Raw genomic sequence first — 24,847 nt, 5'->3', positions numbered from 1 at the left:
ATTTCTTGCAGCACATAACAGAGGCAAACTCACCCTAAACAGAAAATTATTTCAGTGCAAAGCAAGATAATAGTTGAAGAAAACATTAACGACTAGAAAATGAAGGGAGAGAGTAGCTAAAATTCCTCCAGTTTTATGTCAGCTGGGCTGAAAATTGTAGTGGTGCAGTTGTTTCTCATACAAGGCTACTACTATAAAGTTGGCAACTTCCATGGAAGGGGAAAGGCAGAAAGCTCAAAATAAGAACAATTTTAGAAACTGAATTTTAATGTACTCCTCTCTACCTGAGCATGTCTGTCAGATATCTTGGAAATGCATTGTATTTTCCAGGGATCCCCGTCTCATCACCACTGAATTTGCCATAATGTTATTGGAATATTTTCCTAAGAAAAACATTGCAGTTGTCCATAGGGTGAAAGGATCAAAGTCCAGTAGCTGAGAGATCTGTGCTCAGAAGCTTCAGCACACCTCTGCTGATATGCTAGAGACACTGGACATACAAGGTGGAGAAGACTGTAGAGTGGGAGAAGGATTTCTTCAGCGAAATTTGAAGTGTCATTCAAGTAATGGAAGTCCTGTATGTTTCATCAGATTAATTTTACTTGACCTATCATTAAAATGCAAATACATATGTGCACACACACCCCACTGTCCTTAAGTTACCCTTAAAAAAAATTAAAGATCTTCCTTATTTTGAATTTGGAAGACTGTAAATACTTTGAAGAAATGAGACACAATAAACAAGGACTTTACCTGAAAATCCCATTTGGAAGAATAAGTGCCTGTAAGTACTTCTCAGTTTTCTTGGAGACTGATTTCAACACAGAGATTGTTTCTGGCCTGTGTTAATTTGGTGAGAGCCATATCTCCAACTCATGCTAATGGCATCTCAGTTTCAGTGATTCCTGGGAGATATCTTCCCAATAGCATCTGACAGAACAGAAGCTATTAAACATGAGTAAGAGTATTGGAGTCTGGGTCTGTATCACAGTAAGAATCTTGATTAAATGCCCTTGAAAATGGATTAGGCTTTCACAGTCCTCTTTGTTTTCACTGATTGTTTTCTGCTAGGTACTGTGCTGCATCTCTCTGTTGTTCTCCATGTTTCTCCTACTGCCCTAGCCTGCAGATTTAGCATTCTTAGCTCTTCCTTCCATGTTCCCACTCCTTTTCCTTCCCAACGTAATGATGAGATGTTGAAGAGACTCTTTACCTAGTGTCAAGACATTCAGGGAGATCTTCCATTCACTTATATTATATCACTTTGAACCCATGTCAATTTTTAGCACCCTGAAGTAGTTTAGCAATAAGTTACACAGTCTACTGTGTGAATAATCAGAATATTTTGTGTGTATTCAACCTGGATCATGTTATCCTTATTTGATGCTCTCCAGTTCTTGTACTAAAAGACACTGAACAATCGATCCCTATCCATCCATGGCACACTTATTTTGTAAATAAATACTACATCACACCCAGTTATCCTTTTTCCAGCCTGCAGTGGTTAGCCTGTTAATTTATCTCTAATATGACAAGCCTTTCATGCCCTTGATGGTACTTCTTGGCTTTTCTGAACCTTTTCAAAGTCTGGAGTGTCTTCTGAATTAAGGGGACCAGAAGTGCACGTTGAATTCAAATGGTGGGCAAAGCCTTGCTTTATACAGTCACAGAATAATGTTCCATTTTGTTCTATATTCATTTTCTAGTAAGACCAAACATTTGAGTTGCTCTGTTGGTTGCTACAGGGTATTGAACTGTTGTTTCAATGGAGCTACCTACAAGAGATCCAGGATGGCCTGAGTGGTGAAGATCAGTTTAAAGTCCATCATTTTGTGTGTGAAGTTAGGATTATTATTTTTTTTTCCATGCCCATTGCTTTGTATTTAGCTGTACCAAACATCATCTGTCATTTTATTACACATTTTATTCTCTTTCTCAGTTTTGGTCTAAGACTTCAGACAACCTGCAGTCTTGCTAGACTGATAAATGTGTTGTCACCAACAAGCTTTCTCCATCCGCTGTTCCAGCATTTCCAGGTTTTCTTATGAATATGTTGAACAGCAGAAGTCCCAGCACAGAACCCTGAAAAATACCTGTTGATTCCTTCCTCCATTGAAAGAATTGATCATTTGTCCTGTTTCCTGTCTTATAATCATGCAAGACCTTAAAGAAGAACTGCTTTTGGTAACCTCGCCCCACAAATTTCTTGACACATTCACAAGAAAAGCAGGATTATGGTCTTTTATATAAAGCTTCACTGACTCTACTGGCATGGATTGTTTATCGTACAAAGCTTATGCAGTTGCCTGCTGCCTCTTTATACTTTCTATTAGTTGTTCCAATATGGGCTTCAGTCTGAAGTTCCTGTAATTCTCCACTGGGACCTCTCCATCACATATGTTATTCTCCACTCCTAAGTACTCAGATTGTTTTAAATGAAAGGTTACACAAGTGTCTCAGCAATTCAGTTATTTCATCCTTGAATTGCTTCAAAACTCGAGTGACTACCATCTGGTCCTGGCAACGTGTTACTGTTCTTTATATCATTTGTTCCCAAACTCCTTCTGTAATCACTGCAGCATCGTTTATGACCTGAACTAACCCAAGAGTCTCTCTTTACTCCTGAGTAGGTCAAGGCGTAGAGCCTTGAATTGAGTGACTAATGCTTGTCTGAAGGCACAGATCTTGCTGGTGGCATCTGGTTTGAGCTGGGCTATGGTTTGGTCATATTGCCTCTGCAAGCCAGTAACCGAATGTGTAAAAGTTCTGTATAAAGGAAAGTAATGGTGTAGTGCAGAGAAGGTCTTTTGTCATCATTAGTAGTCAGAAATGTTTGTGCTTTGAACAGTGGCTGAATTGTTTGGGAAAGAAATGCTGTGAAGTCAAGAGTACCAGCACCAAGGTAACCCACTCACCTCCACCAGCATCTGGTGTCTTGCCACAAAACCACATTTATTCTCTCGAAGTAGACACGTTAGTGAGCATTACAGGAGCTGGGTTATGAAGCAGGAGAAACATTCTGTGTGATGATGGGTCCCAATGAGCTCAGCTCAGGAAGAATCTTTCCTTGTCACAGCCTAACTACAGCCTCCAGAGTGTTCCCAGCTAAAAGCATAGTGCGCAGGAACAAGGCAGCCCAGAATGGCAGGTTGTTCTACCCAGCTCTTCACAAAAGCAATTATTAAGAGTTTTTCTTACACTTGGAAGTACTTGGAAACCAAGAGTTTTTTAAGGCAGGGATGACATTATCTTGCCTTATGGTGGTCTCAGTTTAGACTGAGTCCTTGTGTTGAAGCAGGGGGTGTTGTATTTGGCCTGCACTGGAGGTTGAGTTTGTGTACTGGCATCAGTTTGGGTTCATGCCTGTGGGTGCCCCCCATGGGTCCTTTTGCTTCAGACCTGTGGGTGCAGGGAGTCTGTGGAATTGGGGGTGACAGGGTGCAGCAAGGACCAGCTGCTCTTCCCTGGAGGTTGGTGTTTGCCTGAGGCAAAGCCTGCAAAAAAGCTCCGCTTGCCAGCAGGTTTCTTCCTGGGCCAGCAGAGCCAATCCTCATGACTTCCAGGCCTCACAAAGAATTTTCTTCCTCTTTGCTTTCTAATAAATTAGAAGACCTGGACCAGTTCATACTGTTCCTTCAAGATTCTTTTTTCACTGTCTCTACAGTGAAAAGATTATAGATCTTTTCCTGTCATCTTTCAGCTGTGTGCTGCTTCTGTCTCTGTAAGTTGCATAGCTGGAAGGCACTAAAAGCATCAAACCAAATCCCTGAAATATACATGCAGATATTTCTTAGGCATTTACACGAGATTAATTCTATAATTTATCAAATTGAGCCTTGAGAGAGCATCTTCTCTCTCCAACCAAGGGCAGAGCAGTGTGAGCTAGGACTTTTTGCCAAGCGATAACACTGGCTACTGGTAGATGACTTTCTTAAGTGAGTTTGCATCATTGAGCTAAAATGTAATATTTAAGATAAGGCTTAATAACATTTTTTTTCCTCCTTAATAGCATATTGTACTGGACTGATATCATTTTATCACTCCACGAGTCCCATCAGCCCACGGCTAGTTTCGAGTCTTAATAAGAGTTAACAGTATGCTGTGCTCTGGACTGTACTAAAGTGTGTTTGCACTGTGGCAACTGCATAGAATTCAAAATAAAAATTTGTTTCAGATGTAGAATTATCTTCTAAAAAAAACCAAACCGAAATCCCCATGTCTCCTCCTATAAATAGTTAATAGTGGAAAGAGTGGTGAAAAATGGCAAATTGCAGAAAGATTTATGCTAGACTTAGAGGCTGAAGGGCAGACAAGAGGCAGATGAAGAGATCTTGAAGAACTGGGAGAATCATTATGGGATATGACAGTAAGTTTATCTAAGAGTCAAACCCACCTCCCTGCCTTCAGCCACCTGAGAGTTAGATGCACAGCCTAAAATGCTCTGGTACTCTGGTCCATGTGAAAAATGTGTCTTCAACTCCCATCTGAAGATGGAACGAACTGTTTGTTTGGAGGTGTTTATGCTCCAGGTGGACTGTGGAGGAAGACTACATCGCTAGTTTGGGTAGCTAAAGTTACCAGAGATGAAGTCTATACCTAGTCAAGTCTTGAGCAAGGCCTTTAGAGTTCAGTTTTCAAAGAAGCAGCCATGTGATTCCATATATGGCAGTATATGTGGGACCTACCACTGATTTGAAGGTATATTTTTCCTCTGGTAATTAGGATAAGTCTTTGGTTGTTCTCTCTGAAGATTTTGCAAAGCTCTGTTGTTGTCTTTGGATCTTACCCAGATTCCAGCTTTGATAACTTGGGATGCCTGGGGGACATCTGCCAAAATGTCAGCAATTGTGCATGCAGATGCCTGAATTCCACCTGGTGAGTTGGATGCTTTTGTGACTCTGAAAACTGTCTCTTTTGCTTTAATTTCAGAGTCCCACTTTTCTCTGTTATGTAAAACACGACGAAACCTGACTTGCAGGTGTGTTGAAAGGATTAATGAATTAAAGCTTGAAAAATACCGTAGACAATGTATAAATTCTTTAGACAAGTGTTTGGTTATTTTCCAGATAATTTTAACTTGTAAAGATTTGATTATCACATTAATTAAACCAACTAATTAAAGTAATCTTGTAGTGTAATTTCCAATCCCATAATAGATGTAATTTGATTTGGATCTGAAAGCTTTCTTTATTTTGGTCTTTTATTTTTCTTGATCTCTTGCCAAACTATAACACAGCACCAGTTTAGCATATACTCTCGCTTTTCTAAGGAGACTGTATTGGGAGTGGACATAATTATCTATACTAACTCCAAACTCTTCCTATTCCCAACTGCTACTCACAGAGGGACCAGCAGTTTTTAAGTCCTTCCTTGCACCCTCACTAGACTAAATTTGGTACTCAGCATGCTCTGAGTTCAGCCCTCTTTTTTTAAACAGTGAAACATCTGATGCCCAAGGGCCAGGTGGGAAGTCTGTAGTGGGCCTGCAGTGAAAGGAGGTGGAAATACAGGTCTCTTGCCCTCTCATTTTCTTATCCTTTCCCTACCTGCTGCACCAAAATGTTCTGAGGTCCCTTCCCATTGCCTCTCAGCTAAAACATCTCCTAAGCTTGTGCAGAAGAAAAAGGCTAGATAGGGCCAAACGAAAAGCTGTTTGAAGAAAATGGTGCAGGAAAACTGCAGAATAGGGAAAAAAAAAAAAAGCGCAGATGCAATAAAAAGGATGAGTTTGTTGTGGGGTTTATTTTCTGTTTGTTTGTTTGTTTGTTTGTTTGTTTTTTTTCTTACAGCCATCTTTTTTTGCCCATTTACTCATATTTCCTTTTAGTTCTCACAACAACAGTTTTCAGATAGTATTTCTTTAACATAGTGATCTTCCCAGCAGTTATTTTGGTACCAAAGGCTGAGAATGTTAGCTGGCAGTATACAAAACTTTGTGGTTGAATTAATACACAAATATTACTAATTTTTTTCTGCTCAGAATTCAATAGTTTTGAGACTTTTGGTTCCTGAGCCACCTTTCCAAATAACTAATGTTGAGGTGACTTGATGAATACCCAGATCACATACCGACAGTGCTTATGTCCCAACATAGCTTGACATTTCTCTTCAAGGCTTACTCTGAATGCTGCATTGTAAATTTCTAATTCTGAATTATAAACCCCTTGAAAACATTTGAGACCATGGACTAAAGAATAGTTTCTGCTATAAACTATATGTTGGCCAGTCTCTCTTGAAGTGTAACTGACCTATCTGTGCTTGTAAAAGATGCTAAAATTAATGTTTCAAGCTGTGATTTAGCTAAGTATATTAGAAGCTGATCTGTAAACATTGAAACCAAATCTCTTTTTACCTTAAGTGTCTTGGTCATATTTCAACAATACCTATTAAATGCAGATTTAGTATTGGCTCGTGTTTTGGATTACTATCAAATGCACTTCAAACTGTCAAGAAATGCCACTCTTTACTACAGAACATTGATCTGAATTTCTGAAGTGACTCAGACGGAAAATGGTTTTGAAAAAAAGAGCTATTAAGTACCTAAAAAGGCTCACTCAGCAGATCAGAAAATTATTTTAACTATTCAGGATAGAGAGATATATGCCTACAGTCACATAAAATTGCATAGCTAGTATTACACATACTATTTTGTAAGAAATCTTATTTGTCTTCCAGATTTGCTTATCCCTTTTATTAAGTCAGTTGAATATACAGTTGTTTGAATATTTTAGCAAATGAAGCTTGAATTTTGGCTTGAAAAACAGAAAGGTAACTTTGAAGTTTCAATGTTGTGGTCTATTAGATTCCGTGATGTTTGTCCTGATCATTTTTGTTATGCAAAGCACTCTTTTACAGTTTTATCTCTAGTTTCAATCTCTATATTGCAACACAAGTCTTTCTCAATGGGGTTAAAATTTGGTGATTTCTTCCAGGCTTAGAGCTTGAAGTGTGTAGGGGAGTAGCAATTAGCAAGCATGCAAACAGTCTTTTTTAAGCACGGTCTTTGCCCTCGAGGCCTGCCTGAGCAATTTTTTAGAGATTTCTGGATGCTTTCCATTCCCGAAAGGGTAATGGAAACCAAGAGCTCAATGTAACTGTGATAGCAATCGGGGGCTTCTTGTTCCCAGGCCATTGCCCTAGCAGTATGTGCAACATGGGACGATGTTAACGAGGAAGGTAATGGCTACCTTATTCCCTCTCCCACATCGCTTCTAAAGGAAGGTGTTTTTCCTTATGGGATCAAATATAAAAAGCAGAGTTTGATTGTGTCCTTTGTCTGTATAAAGTGGTCTGCAAAAATGGACTAAACAGTACAGGCTACCCTGCATGAAATAAAAAGCAGAGGAACATAAGCTTCTCTGTGGTAATGAAGAAAATTTAAATGATTTTCTGGAAAGTAATGCTCTTTCTATTTGATAAATGAAATACTTTGGTTTTCTTCACTTGCTGCCTTCCATTATGCAGTTATGAATTATAAAAAGATCTTTGTGGCTCTCTGAACATTCCTAGGAACACAACAGTCATTTTCCTCCTTTTGTCTCTTCGGAAGAAAACTCTAGGCACACTATCATTAGATACTTTCATGTAAGTATTAGTGATTGATGCTCCTTAGTGTAACAGATAGAAACATCTACATGTCTCCTAATGCACTTCAAAATATTACTGAAGAGTGACTGTGGAGACACTCTCCGAATTTACATTCAGAAGGTAATGATCTGATAGTATAAGAAAACTAAATTGGACTGGTGGAAACATATTGTCACTGTGTCTTAAATCCAGATCACCTACTGGGTTTCTATTTCACTTCTGTTGTTTGCAGGGTAATGAAGGATTGGCTTCTAACATTCATTATAGCATAACATTATAGTTATTGCTGAGAAAACACTCTTATGCTAAAACCTTTTATTCAGCTGCATAAAACTTTGCAGCAAAATTACCCTTTGGGCTGAAATTACTTATGCTTGTTCTCCTCCCAGAAGTAATTTGTTCTTTGAAAGTATTACAATGCTCTTTGGTGGTGGTGAGAGAAATACCTGAAAAAAAAAAAAAAAAAAAAAAGAAAAAGAAAACTAATTACCTTGTTACAAAATCTGATTCTTTGATTGTTAAGAAGTGGCTCACAATTACAACTTCAGACTTGCTGGGTTTCATACCTAAGGAACACAGGTGATGGTTCTGTGTTTGTAAAAGTTCCGTTGGTTAGAAATAACAGCACGATCTTGCCAATTCCAACCTTATCAAGACAACCACCTGTCATTGTGCAAAAATGTGTTCAGGGTATCTTCAAGTGTTTGTGTTTCTGCAGGCAATAGGCTACTCCATGTTTGCAGAGGACTGTGTGGCTGATGTATTTGTGACATTTTGGAGTTCTATTGGAAAAATTGGTCCTTGCTATTTATTCTCTTGCTTCCCTTCCAATAGGTTATAATGAGAAGAAAACCAAATTCAGCACTGAGCAGCAACAATTTAAAGCTGATTGTGGAGGATGTTGCTTTCCCTATGCAATATGAATTGTCTTGCCTGCTTAAATCTTAGAAAAAGAAAGCAACACAACAATGAATTTTCGTGTACACAGTTCAAGTTGTAAGTAAACCAGTAGAACTGGGCAGGCAAACCATTTATGAAAACAAGTGGGTTTTTTTAGTCATTATTTTCAGACGGCAGAAGTAGCTTACATTCAGCTATTCACCTTATTGGAAGCATGAAGAAATTTATTGTTTGTTCCATCCCTTGGTTTTGCAAAGTTACAGATGTCACTGTAGGAGCTGTGCCCAGGAATAACAGTAGAGTCAGTGAAATGATTCCTAGCACCACAAGAAGAGACTACTCATCTAGAAAGGCGAACAGGTGAGAGGAGCACTTGGGAATGTCATTGAGTTGCCTTTCTGACTGAGACATTTTATTTCAAATCATACAGTACACCTCTTGTTTATGGGGAGAGAGTCTGAGAAACTTTCAAATGAAATCTAGCAGTAAAGCCTGCCAGACTTTCAAGTCTGCACATGTCCCTCCATCCTACTGCAGTTGGTAATAGTGCACCATAATGACAATCCCTCAGAAATCTGGTATTCTGCTCTGGTAACTTTATACCAAATCTTAGTCGTCAAATAATTGTGTGGTTTTTCCCTCTATTTGATGCACACAGAGAGTCTGGTCTACAGACTGGGCCATACCTGGAATAAAGGGAAACTGTGTCACCTGCAACCCTATTCTGTCACTTTGAGGTTAAACTAAACCCATAAACCATATGGAGAGCTGATCTTCTTATTTTCAGCTCATCACTTCAAAATCTGATGTAATATTTGGGAGTTTTAGATGAACTATCAGAGCTCTGTTTGGCCATATAAGTGAGAAGAGACGAGGTCAGTTCTGACTCCACAAAATTTCCCTTCAGGTCAAGGATGACACATTTTCAGCTATGATGGTCATACAATATTTGATCAGAAAGATTTTTTTTCTTGGACTCATATTGCAGACCAGCTATTTTAGTAACTAGTAACTGGGGAAAATTATTTTAAAGCAGTCTCTGTGATTTTATGGTGGAAGAGGAATTACAGGATTCCTTCACAACAAACCAGCCGTCAATAGTGAGAGCTGTCACTCAAGGAATGAGTAATAAAGCTATAGGAAAGAAAACAGAATATAGCTAGAAGAGAGAGAAAGGAGTTAGAATTAGCAGCAGGATGTAAGGCACACACTGCAAAACACACCTAAGATGTGGCTAAACCCAAAGAAACAAATCTGTGAATTTCCCTTTGGCCAGTCTCCCGCAGCAGAGAGTGAGGCTCATGTCTGATCTTTTTGGTCTTCACTTCATTATGTACCAGATGTTTTGGCATGCCCTGCACCTCAAGAGGGCCATGAAAGGCACAATGGCAAATAAGGAGGCAGTCACACAAATATATTAAGGTATTTCATTGCATTGCTGATCCCTAGTGCTCTAAGAGATCTGGTTTTATATCTCCTGAATACTTTCAGGTTTATGATTTTACAACAGAATCAGAGCCAAACTTGGGCACCGAGTAACTAGGATTATAGGCCTGTTTTTCCTCTAAAGGCTGATCCTTTCATTTTGTGCCCCAGTACTTTGAGGACATGGCTGTAATGCATGAAAGCTTTATTTATTCAAAACTGGCAGGTTCTCCCAGTCAGCAGAAATAACCTCTGGTATCTCAAAAAGGAGAGCAGAAACATCAGGGTAGGAAATAAAAATCTCCTATATGTCTTTTGTGATTGAAATTCTTCAGGAAAATAAGCCTTCTTCATTTTAATGACCAATGTTTGAAATGTAGAATTTACAAAAAAAGTACACCTTAGTTTCTTCTATCCTCCGCCCCCAGTGCAAAGTAAGCCCTGGTTATCAGCAGTATAGACAGCTTGAAGTGAAATTTAACAAAAGCTGAAAAATCCACTTTTAAAGCTATCACTCTGGCCAGAGTTTGCACTTCTTTGCCTTGCTTTAATGAGAGCTTTGCTCAACAATAGGTGATCTTAAAGGAGACCTATGAAAATTTATATTTTAATATTGCCACTTACTATGTTCTGGATTCTTTATGAAACCAGTAAGTTTCTTGCTCTAACATTGTAAAATATACTGTCAGCTTTTTCTTTTTCTAGCTCTGAAATACCTAGGCTCTCTGAGAATGGCTGGTTTTCACTGAAGCCTGCAACACTGACAAGAGCTAACCTGTTTCAGCCAATGCACCAGTGAAGTCAGCAGGAGCAGCCCACCCTGCAAATGTGGTAATGAGCTAGCAAATTATCTGTGACAGACATTGTAAGAATACATTCAGCTTATCTTCTCCCCACATGCCCAGACTTGCACATTTCTCTGTGTTATGGGGTAAAGTAAAATACCCTCAAGTGTATTGAGCATCCTCTCAAATGGTCTTTGAACTTAGAGTCATGAATAACAACATAAACAAGGTGAGTCTAGATGATTTTTCTTTCCAGGCCTGACCTCTACTTTGGGGCGCTTGGATAGCCGGAACACAGTTTATGTTAATAAGAGTGGAAAAGGCTGCTGCTCACAATTTGGAGTCTTCTACGGAGGACTAAATGGTTCAGCCAGCTCTGGGAATACTTGTCCGGTGCAGGGACAAAGACAAGCCTGTTCTGCACAGTGATGCAAGTGTGACTGCCAGATTTGCCAGAGAGACTTGGAATAACAAAAAATTCACTTTCAGGTAGGAGGTTTTTTACTTTGTTCAGACTTCTCTAGTTGAAGTTTACAGATTTTCTAATAGAATAATTATCCAGCTGATGCAGAGACACAGTGTCCTATAAAAATTGTGCTTATTGGCATATATACTCATCTCTCCCCACTGTAATTTTTGAACCAGGTCTGTCATATTACCCACACTTGAGAGACAGAAAAGGGTCTGCAAAAAAATATGGAGGAAGACCAGGAGCCTTGTTGCAAACCCCCTGATGCTGGTGAGTGCAGTGTGAACCTCAAAGAGCAGAGCCTCCTGGCCTTACACCTGTTCCAGCTCCAGGCAAAATTTCAGCCAAAACTTGCACCTTTCTGTAAAGCAATATCAACCAGCCTCAAGACACCAACCTGTGAAAAACAGGTTTCTTCAGTCTCAGGATTCAGTAAACTACTTCCTTTCTGCAGATATTCAAACACAGAGTTACTCAAGGGAGGTTAAGAGTTTCCTCTTTTCTTTCCCCCTTTGCAGTGGCAACCTCCAGCAAGGTGTATATTGTCCCTGTTCTGTCATGGGGGTGGGAGAGAGGCTGCGCACGCTGCAGGCTCCCAGACCATTGTGATGACTGCTTATGATATACCCTCCACAGCTCTGATTCTGGTGTGAGATGTGTACATGGGTGTAGCTCTCCCTTAGGGCAGAGCCCCACAGCTGTATGGGGGTGATGCCCACAAGTAGTTCATCACACGATCAATCCACTGCCAGTAAGCTAGAAACTCAGAACTACGGGGTGTTACTTTTTTCCTCCATTTCTCCTCCAGGTGAAATTCTGCTTGACAGAATCCAGGCTACACTGAAGGCAGTGCTCTGATATGTGCAATAGGTTATTTTTGCCTTGGCAGTGTAGTCCAGACGTAGCAACAGTATTTGAAGACAAAGGGCATGAAGCAGTAAAATATGCCGCATCTGAGTATTTGACCAAGATACTACTAAAGCTGGCAATGTTGGCAGGGGTACCTGCCAGTGAGCTCACATAGCAAATGTATGCAGATGCCTTTTTTCATACTGAAATTACCTCATTTTCTTTTCCTTGAAAAAGGGGGAGAAGCTGTTGGCCTTTTCAAACCACTAACATTTGGATTTATGAGCGTGCCACCCATATTTTTGTGTGGGGAGGACTGCCATCACTAGCCTTGCCACTACTAAAATTAACTGACGTCTTAGACCTCATAAGCTGCTTATTCCCAAATGTCAAGTCACTAGGGGCACATACAGCAAAGAGAATGTTAATGGGATATTTCTGAGAATAGGCATTAAATTTGGAAAACACTGGAGCAAAGAAATGCATGTTTGAAAGTTTTCTAAGTACCTTATGCACCAGGCAGAGCATTCTGTAACAAGAAGCTGGTGAGAATGCACAGTTCTTGCAGGGGGAGTTGTGACAGTCATTTCCTCATCCTGAACACTTTGTATTAACTTCCATTCCCAGCACAAGTAACACTTATTCCATAGCTATTCAACAAAGATGTCCCACTGACCCATCTGTAATGCAACCTTACAGCTGTGGCCATCTCATTCAGGTCCCAGAAATAAAAAGGCTTTTTCCTACTGCAGTACCTTGAATTATAATATAATAAGGGAAATATTGCATGATAAGAACTGGTTTGTGTTCCAGAAGTGAAGCCCAGGACTAATCAGCCACTAACTTCATTTACTGAGATCAGAATCAGGTCAGAAAGAAGGGAAATGCAAGCTGTGTTTAAAATTGATGTTTTATATGTTTTTACATTACAGGATCGGTATAGAAACAATTCAGCCAGGACACACATCTGTCTGTGAAAATAAGTCATTTGCCTATGAAGCATTGCTGCTGTCTGCAAGCCATTTTTAAAGGTAGACTGAAAAGGATTGTGGAAATCTGGGACCTGTCTTGCATGTGCCCACAAAGAGACCACTGAAGTAGGTTTGCACGAAGACTCCTCTCCTGTGCAAAAAGGGTATTAGATTTCAGATTTGGCCCCTCTTTTTCTTCTCTAAACTCCCAAACACACCTGGGCAGTTCAACCCTCTCCCTTCCCATAATGCTCACCCTTCCTTAAAAAGAAAAAAAAAAAAAATGGGGAGATCTAATACAAAAAGCCCCAAGACCTCACCCTCTTTGATGTCTGTAGAACAGATCACAAGCACATTATAAATTTCTTGTTATCTTTCCTTGCCTACCCCTCTATCCCCCCAACCCCAGGTATCCTAATAAAAGTTAATACATTCTAACTAATATCTATGTTGACATAGGAATCACTTGGTGTTTCTGAGGAGCACATGTGCTGGGTAACCTTGAATGTGAAAAGTCTGATGGGGTCTGCAGAAATGAACATGGATGTCTTAATGAGGCAGTTGCCTTGGGGAACACAGGCAGGTCTCTGTAATTGGGGGAGCCAGACTTAAATGGCAGCTGGCCAAGTGAAACTCCAGTTATTGGAACCAGTTAGCTGCAAACCTTGAGACATAGAAACAGGTGTTCAACAGCAGATGATTTGAGGTAAGTACTAGATACTGAATATTGCACACTGGGCCTTTTTTGAGTTTGACTGTCATGACCTAAATATACTGTTATTACATCCAAGCTTTTTCTCACAGGAATATGAAAAGGTGAATTCTTCTCAACTTCGCTGCTTCAGCTTTTGCCTTCTTTAGTCTAGAAGTCCCTTATTGGGAGCAGTGAATGAGAAAGGGTACTCTTAGTGAACAGACTGCCAAGTCCTTAGCAATACTGTCCTCTTTGAAGCCACATGTTTTAGCTGAGATGGACTGCAATTCCACTAATTCATCCACAAACCCACTAATGAGCTGTATTACAGCACTGGTCTCATAGTGTTTCTGTCTAAACAATGAATGCTCCTGCATTGCTGGAAGGTACCACTGTTGGCAGGAGCTGTAGACATTACTCCAGAAATAAGTAAACCATTAAAGACCTCCAGCTCTCTCATAAAGTCCTTCTCTTGCTGCATTCACCAGGATTCTTGGCAGATTTTGGCCCTTTTTCCTCCCCCAGTTAAGGAGAGGCCTCTGAAATGTTTGGTCTGTTGCTTCAGTTAAATAGCATGGGGTGAGAAGCAGAAGTGCAAAAATAAATTAAGAAATTGTCATCGGTGAACCAACAAGTTCATGAGTTGTGTGACCCATGGTCCTAGGAGCCTGGGTTGTTGAACAGCTTTGTGGCTGTGTTCATAGAAGCAGCCCAACATTTGCTGTTTTCAAGAGGCAGTGATTATAGCAAGGCAGACAGTGTCTCTCTGGGGAGTCCTCTCTTCCAGAATAATAGTGCAATGGCACCAGTTAGGTGCCACAGATGTCATTTATTGCCAGTTGTTCCTAAAGTTATTTGTCATGTTATCTATGCCACCCAAAGGGAACAGCTTTTTTTTTTTTCTGTCTCATTCTAACATAGCTTTCCTTATTATGCTCATTTAGCTTTCCACAGTCACTATTTTATTTCAATTTTCTTTTCTGCCTCTTCTTTCTGGTACATATTTGCTGCCTAGGTATCTTAACTAAGGGCCAACCTCCTCATTACTGATCTCAGCACTGTGTATGACATTATGACAATTTTATGCATACACATTTTCACATGGTTTGCTTCCCTTTCTTGTCAGCAATTATGAGCTGTCATTAAAGGCATGAGAAATGGTTACCATGCTGTCACAATTTTACACTGACAGGTAATCTAAAGGGAATAAGGGGGAGAGGAGAACATAAAGACTCAGAAAACCAGTGTGGAAGAGGAAAACTGGGAAAAGGATGAATTAGTGGAAGAATGTAACAAATAGTAAAGTGTAGTTCCTAGGCTCATAATTTCAGTTTATTCTCTGGTACAGGAAGCCTTTGACAGTTTTCTATTCACAGTTTAAGCAGATGTATTTGCAAAAGGGGAGGGAAGTACCCTGTAAAGGATGGCAGAGTTGTGTCTAGGTAATCAGCTAGATCATAACATAAGCACAGTGAGCTATGGCCATGTCATATGGATGGGCGTGGATGTATATTTGTAGTACCTCAGCCCTGCATAGTGACTTTCTATATAGTAACTGTAACAATCTGTCCCCATGTCACATAACGATACAGCTCTGTTACTGTATTGTAATATGTACTGGACTGTTACATATTACACTGTTACATATACAATACTTCTAATTCCTGTTTGCTTGCATAGAAAACTAAAAAGCCATAAATACAGTGGTGTAGTAATTCCTATCACAGCCTACATCAGGATTATAAAATTCTTGCCCATTCAGTTCATGTCAATTCTCTGTTCAACTGAAGAGAGAATGAAGTTTGTGAAGAAAGGATTCTTTCCATATTGAGATAGGCGGAGAGCATCAGTGTGTGGTGGAGACCTACTTCTCTCCATGGCCTTACAGAGTCCACACAGTTGAATGGTTTGGTCTATACCTAATTTTTAGGCAGCTACAGTTACTTTAGGTAAAATGAATGCTACCCACTAAAGACATGAAACAGAGCATGAAGCCCTGAGCCATGAAGCTCTGAGCAAGCACCAGGAAGGAGGACTTGCCAGGCCCACTGGCAGGCTCAGGATGCAGCTGGTGCATCCAAGCCCTTGCATTGCCAGTCAGTCCTGCTTGCTGGCATAGCAGAGAGAGTTTGTTCACATGTGACAGAAGATCTGCTGAAGACCTTGTCCAGCAAAGAATGAATGAGACTGCAGTAGTATCTGCCAGCAATGGATTTATGGCAACAGCTCTAACTGTTTTTATTGAGAAAAATCTTCCTGGTAAATGAACCTCTAAATTGCTTGCTTGATTCTAGTTGTTAGCAGAATTGATTTGTTTGCCATAGCAAGCAAATTCTGCATCAACAGGGGCAAAGGGAGTCCACTTAAGAAAGCTAAGGATATTACAGTGAAGAGCAATAAGGATGTCATCTCTGTTAGGTAGCTATGCCTCCTGAAGCCTCTTTTTCTGCAAATGAGTTGGCTTTTGTTTGCCATAGAAACTTTTTGATTGAGACCATTCTCTGCCCCACACTGGATTCTCACAGGATTTTATGGAGAACAGAAAGAAACATGTAGTTCTGTGTTTATGGCATAGTATACAATATAATGAACATGTCTGGTATGATGTAAATCTAGATTCTAACAGGATGGTGGGCTTTCTTTTTCCTCTTGTAATGCCCAGCCCATTTCCATACCATCATAGAATGACAGAATGTTTGGGGTTGGAAGGGACCTCTGGAGATCATCTAGTCCAACCCACCTGCTAAAGCAGGTTCACCTAGAATAGATTGCACAGGATTGCATCAGTTAGAGCAACATCGCAACCATCATTAAAAACTGACATGAGGTTTCTGTCATTCAAATGTGTTCATGTATTGGTCTGAAAATGTTGCATTCTAGGGCTGAGTTCAGGCATGATTTTGTTTCTGCTAAGGAGTATGCATTGAGCATCCTAACCTCTGGGGACACCAGGGAGAAATTCAGCACCAGCTCTTTGGACAATTGTGTAAAGTAGGAGGCGATTGCTGTGAACAATTGAAAAGAAATTAAGGCAGGTAATACACGGATGTGTCTTGAGAATAGTCAAGAGAATTATAAACATGTATAGATTCTTATGTTTTTTCTTCCCGGGAACGCATTGCAAAAGCAGTCATTCATCTTGGTAGTCTCCTACCTGTAGAAGTGAAGGTGGAAAAACCTACAGAAGAAGAATAGCAGAAAAAACTGGTAATGCAGTTAGCAAAAACTGTACAAGGAAGAAGAGGCAGGTTTTGTCTGACCCCAAGATGCATTGCGTACCTTCACATAGGCAGATTGCTACCAGAGGTAAGTCATAAATACCATTGCTAAGTAAGTGTGAAATAGAGTCATGGGATGTTACTTGTCTATGACATTTTTGGGTAAGGAATATGAGAAAATCGCAAAAGAAAAATGAGAAAAGAGCCAAAGAAAGTCTTATTTTTGCTTTCACGTGAAGGTTGAATCAGCCTACCATGTAATTCTGTATGAAAAGGAAACTCTATAAGCTAACAGCCCGCTCCATCTTTCATAACTGATCAAACAGTGCACTGCCTCATAGCAAGAAGGTTGGGAGAAATTTTAATAACATCAGGTTATTGAACCAGTGAACTACAAGAACATGACAGACCTCTCCTTGCAAGATGTTCAATTACTTTTACAATATTGCTGACTCAAGGGAGGGGGGTCCTGGGCTTATCTTTCGTAAGCAAAAGCACAGAGCCAGATCCCAACAGATATTGAGCACCCATGGTCTGCCACCAGGCCAACCCTTTCTTTTAATCTTTAATTTGTGTAGCATTTCCTAGATCTGTTCCTCAGGTTTTTCCTTTTTTGTTTTTTCCTAGAGGGCTTTGAATAGTGGCATTTTAGCTTCTGCTATGGTTTAGCGGTTTTCCATCACAAGTTGGAAGAAGTAATAACTGGCCCAGGAGACCAGAACAGAGATATTACCTCAACAGATGAAGATGAATCTCAAGGCCAAGAGTGTCAATGTTTAGCACAGACTTGGGCTAAGGAGTGTTTTCTTTGATAGCAATAAGGAGATGTGGAATAAGTTCTTGTATCTGCCACTGCCATTCAAAAGAAGTAGATGGAGGTATTCAGGTACTACATCCAGGCTGATGCTAAATAGGTTACAGCAACTGTGTCTAAACCACTAACGATTAAAAACTGAAGGCTGAAATAATTACATACCATGAAATGGCAGAGATCTGTCTAGACTTTGATTGTCATATGTGAAGAAGTAATCTATCTTAACAAGTTGGCAGCTGGTTGGCTTTTTCTCGAATCAAACCAGTCTGGATAGTGTAAATGAACATTTTACTCGTTCTTATGTTGTTCATATGCTTTGAAAAGAATGTGGATTTCTAAAATTTTACAACCAAGGATTTAATGTGGCAGCATGACTGATTTTGAAACTTTCAGCCTCCTCTGCCAGTTGTATGGATTCTTATTTATTAGTTCAATGTGTTTCAGTGCCCAGAGGATAATCAAATGTCAACTCTACTCTGCACCTTTAAGTGAATGAACATATTTCACTATATCAATGAGAAAACCAATTCCAATTTTGGCTGAATTGTAGGCTTTCAAAGAAGTGAAATGATTGGAGTGGAAGAATTAATTAGCACCTAAAACCCAGTGATTTGTAACCCACTGAAGTCTAGCAGGGCCAAGATTTTGCCTAGAAGATATGAAAAAATGTACTACTAGTTCTGTTTCCCGAAACTGGCTAAGTCTAATGGTGACCTAAAGCTGTGCATTGTTTTTTAGGAAGATTTTGGATGGGGAGGTCATGGCTTCTACTTGGCCAGTGTTCCGTTTTACGAATCTGACATGTTTTGTGCATATCTTTACCAACATGTAATGAGCCTGGTATATTAATCCCCATCCTTCAGCTGTGCTTCTTTTCATCTGTTTTCCTCTGTGGCCTCTCTTATCTCTGTCATAGTCAAGCCAGTCATTCAAACACAGGAAGAAAAATATAAATGTCCATTAACAGTGAGATAAGCACTAAAAAATTTCAGACTAGATGCTGCTCAGCTCCCACCCCAATTCTTCCCCTCTAGTTTCAGCTTGCTTTTCATGGTAAAAAGAAAAAGTGAAGTTGTCTGTCTCTGCGGGATATACACCCCAAGTGCTTTAAACTGGGGAGAAACTGTAATCAAGAGCCAGCTGAGTCCATATAACATTCCATAGGAAAATGCATGTCTTTAAGTGTAAAGGAAGGCATAGACCTGGGCAAAATATGACAAACACCAGCCGCAGGACAACTACAGCCTTTAAGATATGTTTTTAAGCAGTTATAACCTAGGAATTCAGAATTGATATCAAGATCCAAGTCACACAAGGCTCATATTTTAAACAGTTTCATTTATGCCCTCTCACAATGTCAGTAGCTTAATTAAGTTTGGCTTCAAATTCTTCCAGACAAAAAAAATAAATAAGTGATGGCATTGAACTGGCACACCAGTGATTTACAAGTAGCTTGTACTTAGTCAAGGGCAAGGCCCTCATTGTTAAGCTCAGTACCAAATCAGATGTTTTACATTGTTTCAAAGCCCAAAGAAAAGAGAAAAAAGAGCCCATTTTTTTTGGAAACTCTTTTCTACACATTTATTTAATGACCTTCTCATATGGCCTCACAGTCCATCAAAATTTGTTCAGTGAGTTCTTATCACTTACATGATCTGCCTCAGAATTCCTATATGAATTATGGCACCTGCCCCACAACAAAGACAGTGGCTTCTCAAGGGAGAATAAGATCTACTCCTTGTTAGAAACCACATCAACTGATGCCTTCAATTAAATAAATAGGAAAACACCTGATCGGTTTAGAGCAGCAAAGTTTTCATCCATGTATATTTGTTGATATTAAGGGAACCTTCCAGGAAATAATGGAAACTAAGGAAATTTATTTGTGTTAGAGAATTCTCTTCTTATACAAATGAATGCTAAGGCTACTTCCAAATTTTGTGCTTTATCAAAAATATAAATTAAGGGTGTGGTCAGATGTGTAGGCTTGAACAGGCCTTGATCAGACATCACTGCAAAATATTGAAAAACTGTGTGACATTTACTATGTTTACAGCATGCTAAATTCCAACCTGAATGTATTTGGACACTTGTAGCTGTAGCTGCAATGTCTTATCTGAAAAAGAAACGTTGCTGCTTCCTGATTTCTGCTCATTCAAAACGAAATACAGGACAGAAAAGAACTGATTATGGCAAACCAGCATTTCCAGATGCTGGTAAATAATACTGACTTCTGAAGATAAATTTCTCCCCATCTCACCACAAATGCTTATACTATCAAGCGCCATGCCTCCAGTTCTTAGAAGAAATGAGACTCAACTGTTTTCCTCACCTAAGTATGCCCTAAAATCCTAGTTGATTAGGCAAGATCTTACCAGTACTGTTACAGGGACTACGGGGACATCTGAGTAACATGCTGGAAGACTGAGAGCTTAAAGGGTTTATAATTTTGTTTTGAAATACAGTGATCACCAGACATGAGTGAGTCTTATGTACAGAATGCAGAATAGCAGAATGTGCATCGCACAGGTGATAGTGAATAGGTTTCTATTCCCCAGAGACTGCCAGACCAGTCTGCGGTTTCTCTGTTTCGGCAAAACTGTAAAGTGAGAGACACGTTCAGTTCTCTATTAGTTCAGATGCATTATAGGGCTATCTTTCACATAATGCTTCTTTTTAAATTCCAGAGGTTGCCTGACCATGCACTGATTTATGCATCTGTTCCTTTATATTTTAAATGCAAACTTCCTTTTGCAGCTTCTCTATTTTACTTGTATATGTGTGAGCTCCTATTTTTTAATGTAACCATGCCAGATTCTTTTTGTTGATCATTAGTAGACCTGTCTCATTAGCTGCCTATTAGAGATGTTGAATTTTCAATGCTAGTGCTGGTAGAACATATGTTCAGTCATTGCCGTTTTATTGTGTTTCCTTAGATAATTATACAGAAGAAGATTCTCTTAGATTTGGTCTTTTAGTTTATTTTGGTAAAAACTTGCCTAGATATTTTCATTTTAATTTTACTTCTTTTCCTAAGTTAATTAACGGTATTCTGTTTGCTACATGCAATAAAACTGACAAGCATGCCTACACCCTAATGCAAATGAGGATATCAGGAAGGAGCCTCTTGGTGTCTAATTATGGTGAGTTAAGAAAGAAGGTTGAGGCCAGCACTGATTTATGGACCAGTGCACTGTGTACTCCTCCTGCTGTAAGTCACTGAATTTCTAAATGGTAGCTTATGGAGGTTAAAAATCTACAGTACTTTTCCATATTTTCTTTTCATTCCAACAAAACACTTAACCAGGAGGCAGAATGTTATTTTGCATTAATATGGCTTTTCTTGTTTTAGGGAAAAAGAGAACCTTCTGAGAGCAGTATAAGGATAATCCTCATTAAGACATTATTAACAAGGCATATTATTAGAACTGTAGAAGTCATTACCCTTGATTATAAATTAGTAAATTGGTTAATGAGAACAGTAGTTAACTGGGAGTATTATTACCAAACTGGGAAATTATATGAAAGTTAAATACATCACAGTGGTTCTTCTACACAATTAAAGATCTAGGAGGAAAGATATTAAGGAGGAGAGTAGGAAAAAGTAACAGTAACAGAATAGAAGTACATTTTTAAAAGTAAATTGCAAGAGTCTATTAAATAAAACTGAATAAAAGTCAATGGTGCATATTTACTCTGTTGAAACTCATCTGAAGCTACTTCTTGCAAGACCATAGACAGAAAATCTCGAACTCCAGCACTGTGCTGAAATGTTGTGTAATCATAGGGCCATCTGGTAGGGATAAAATTTGCTCCCTGCATTTGCCTTAAGATCAAGGCCTCACATCTGTCCTTCCTCAAGCTTCTCCTTGCATATGTTGGTGAGTTTCATCCACTGTAATAACTATGATTATTTTGAGCTGCTCTTTTCTATAAGGGTTAGATTTTTCCTGGTTTTGCAGGCTTTATTGTGCTTCCTTTCCCAGTTAGCTCTGCTGGAAATCACATGCCTTCTGGCCAAGAACTTCTGAGGGAAAACAGTGCACATACGCAAATGCTTGGGTCTAAATCTGGTCCCGGATTGTATAATCCCCAGGAAGACATTGCTGAATTGGGCTCAGGTTTGAAATTACATTTCTCCTATAAGACCTTATTAAAAAAACCCCTAATTTTGTTTAAGGAGGTTTTATCCAAGTTGAAGCCAAATGTGTATGAAGTATACACTTATTTATGCTTCTGCAATGCATTTCAAAGATAATCTGCAAAGCCCGTGCCCATGCTGTACCCCTGAATAGGGCTCTATATAGTCAATGCTGCTTCTTGTTTCCAAATTTGGCATTCCAAGTATTGGGCATCCTAAGTATTAGATCCCAAGTACATCCCAGGTGCTGGAGTTGAATGTGGTTGAGGATGTCAAAGGCAAAAAAAAAGGCATCTATAAATACATAAACAACAAAAAGAAGATTAAGGACAATGTGGTTCTGCTGCTGAATGAGTCAGAGGTCCTTACAACACAGGACTGGGAAACAGATGAAGTACTGAATGCTTTCTTCATCTCAGTCTTTACTAGTAAGAGCAGCCTTCAGAAATTTAAGGACTTGGGGACCAAGGGAAAAGTCTGGAGCAAGGAAGATTTACTCTTGGTGGAAGAGGATCAGGTTAGAGATTACTTAAGCAAACTGGACATACTGAAGTCCATGGGCCCTGATGAGATACGCTGAATACTGAGGAAGACTGTTGATGTCATTGCAAGGCTATTCTCGATAATCTTTGAATGATCATGGAGACTGGGAGAGGTGCCTGAGGACTAGAAGGAAGCAAATACTACTCTTTTCTTCAAAGTGGGCGAGAAAGAGAACCCAGGGAACTACAGACTGGTCAGCCTTACCTTGATCCCTGGGAAGGTGATGGAGCAGTTAATCCTGGAAATCATTTGCAGGCACATGTAGGACAGGAAAGTTATCAGGAGTAGTCAGCATAACAGGGAAGTCACACTTGACCAATCTGATAACCTATGATGAGATGAGTGGCTTGGTAGATGAGGGGAGAGCAGTGGATACTGTCTACCTTGATATCAGTAAGGCTTTCAGAATTGTCTCCCAGGACATCCTCATGGAAAACACCCTGGGTTAGTTGTGGTTGACAACCTAATAACCATACCTGCCTTTGCAGCAGAGAAAGGTCCTGTGGGGAAGGAAATTACCTTATCAGTTCTGCCTTGAAACTACAGATATGGAGGTTGGTATCCACACTACCACAGAGCTCTGTACCAGGCCCAACCCAACAACAGCAGGGAGGTCTCTGAGAGCAGAAGAAAATACCAAGACCTCTCTTGAGAAATATCCACACCCTTTTGGGGATGGTTTGCATCACCAGGTAAATAATGTGGACAAGATGTTTGTTCAGGTTGGAGTGTGCCTAGGGCCGCTCTCTCTGGCTGTGTAGTTATAGTCCAGCACATGATACAAGATTGCAGAGATGGTTCTTACATCTGTAGTCATGCTGTGTATTTGTAAGCTTGATCCACAAGGAAGTCAGTCCAGCCTAGGGTCATTAAGAGCAGCATGACAGGCTTTTGACTTTGGAATTCCTTGGAGCTACTTAGCTGCAAAAGGACTATGTGTCCAATGCCTCTGACTTTAATGGGATGCAGGCTGTGACCTGGGGCACTTTGTCAGCTGCCTGCTTCCAGTTTGCAGGCAGGGTTAACCCTGGAGATGAAGCAATAAGAGGATATAGCACTGTCAACACACTTCTCAACTTGTATTAGTCTCCATTTAAAGCAAGAAAGATAAAAAATTCAAGGCATTCCTAAACTACATTTGCAAAAGTCTTGGTAGTGGCTTGTGGAATGTTTAAGAGTACAACTGGAGTTACGCTAGGAGCATCAGGTGTGGCTCAGAGTTGGCCACTTGAGAACACTGGCATGGTTAACTCTAATCATTAATTTTCTATGGGGTGAACAGCCTGGGACACAGGCTTTCATTTATAGTGGCATGTGCAATGGACTGCTTAGTTTCCAGATGAAATTGTAACAAAAACACAGATGGAGTGATCGCATCCCACCCACCCAAGTTCTTGGAATTCCTAATAAAGTCTCATCCAGCTTTCTCCTTTATGAAAAAAAAAAAAAAAAAACCCAAAATATTCTGTGGAGTGTTCCTGTGGAGAGGAGCAGGGGCTGTATGGCTCCCAAGTGACACCTTGGGAGTGCCTAGATTTTATTGTATATTGGCAAACCTTATACTGAACTGGTAAAGAACTGAGGCTTCCTTCAATTTGAGACCTGCTTTGGAAATCTGAATGCATGTCAGGAGTGGGTGGAGAGGGAAGGGCAGGAGGTCCATACTGAACAGTGTTTTCCATTCAGCTGCAGAAGGCAATTCCACAGCATGCTGCCAGTTTCCTGTCATTTGTTTGATGGTGGTGGCATACTGTGGAGTACCAAGCTGAGCATCCCATAGATCTCTTGCATAAAAAATGTGTGGGAAGATGATGATACATGTCTTGTAACAAAACAACACATAAGGGCTGTGCATCAGTGAAGTCTCTTTCTGTGTCTTCATTTTTCAATATTACCCTGAAGAAGAGTTTGAGTTTGTCATCCTAAAGCTACATAACTACTCAGTTCTTATGTGAGATAATAAAAAAATACTGCCAAAACCACAATGTGGTGGAAAATTAAATATCAGATCATAGTGCTGTGAAGAGAGTAATGTGGATTATCTACAGATAGTTAACTCCCATGAATACTGTATAGCTGGGACACTTCTTCTTTTCTCTGATCTCATCTATCAGAGATTGTTCTGATGAAATGTGTTTCATTTAATAATTTGCTTTAAAAAAGCAGTTAATATTTGCTCTTCTGTTTTCCCACATTGCCATGAATTAATGTCTTTATCTTGCTGGATGTAAGAGCTAAAATCCTAGAGCTGTTGCTCTGCTTCTAACCTCTCTTTCAGGGTCACTACTAGAGCTGGTCGTAGTTTGCTCTAAGCTGAAGCCCAGGAGGGCCTACTATGTTTCCTTCTAATCCTCCCTTTTTAGCTTAAGCAGCTCTCAGCTTTCCAGCAGTCTTTAGCCTTTTGTTCCTCAGTTGCTTCAGCTACATCCAGGCTATTTTGAGGGGAGAGAA

The sequence above is a fragment of the Columba livia genome, chromosome 2 (assembly GCF_036013475.1).
Source record: "Columba livia isolate bColLiv1 breed racing homer chromosome 2, bColLiv1.pat.W.v2, whole genome shotgun sequence".
Lineage (NCBI taxonomy): Eukaryota > Metazoa > Chordata > Aves > Columbiformes > Columbidae > Columba > Columba livia.
This window is presented reverse-complemented; position numbering follows the sequence as displayed.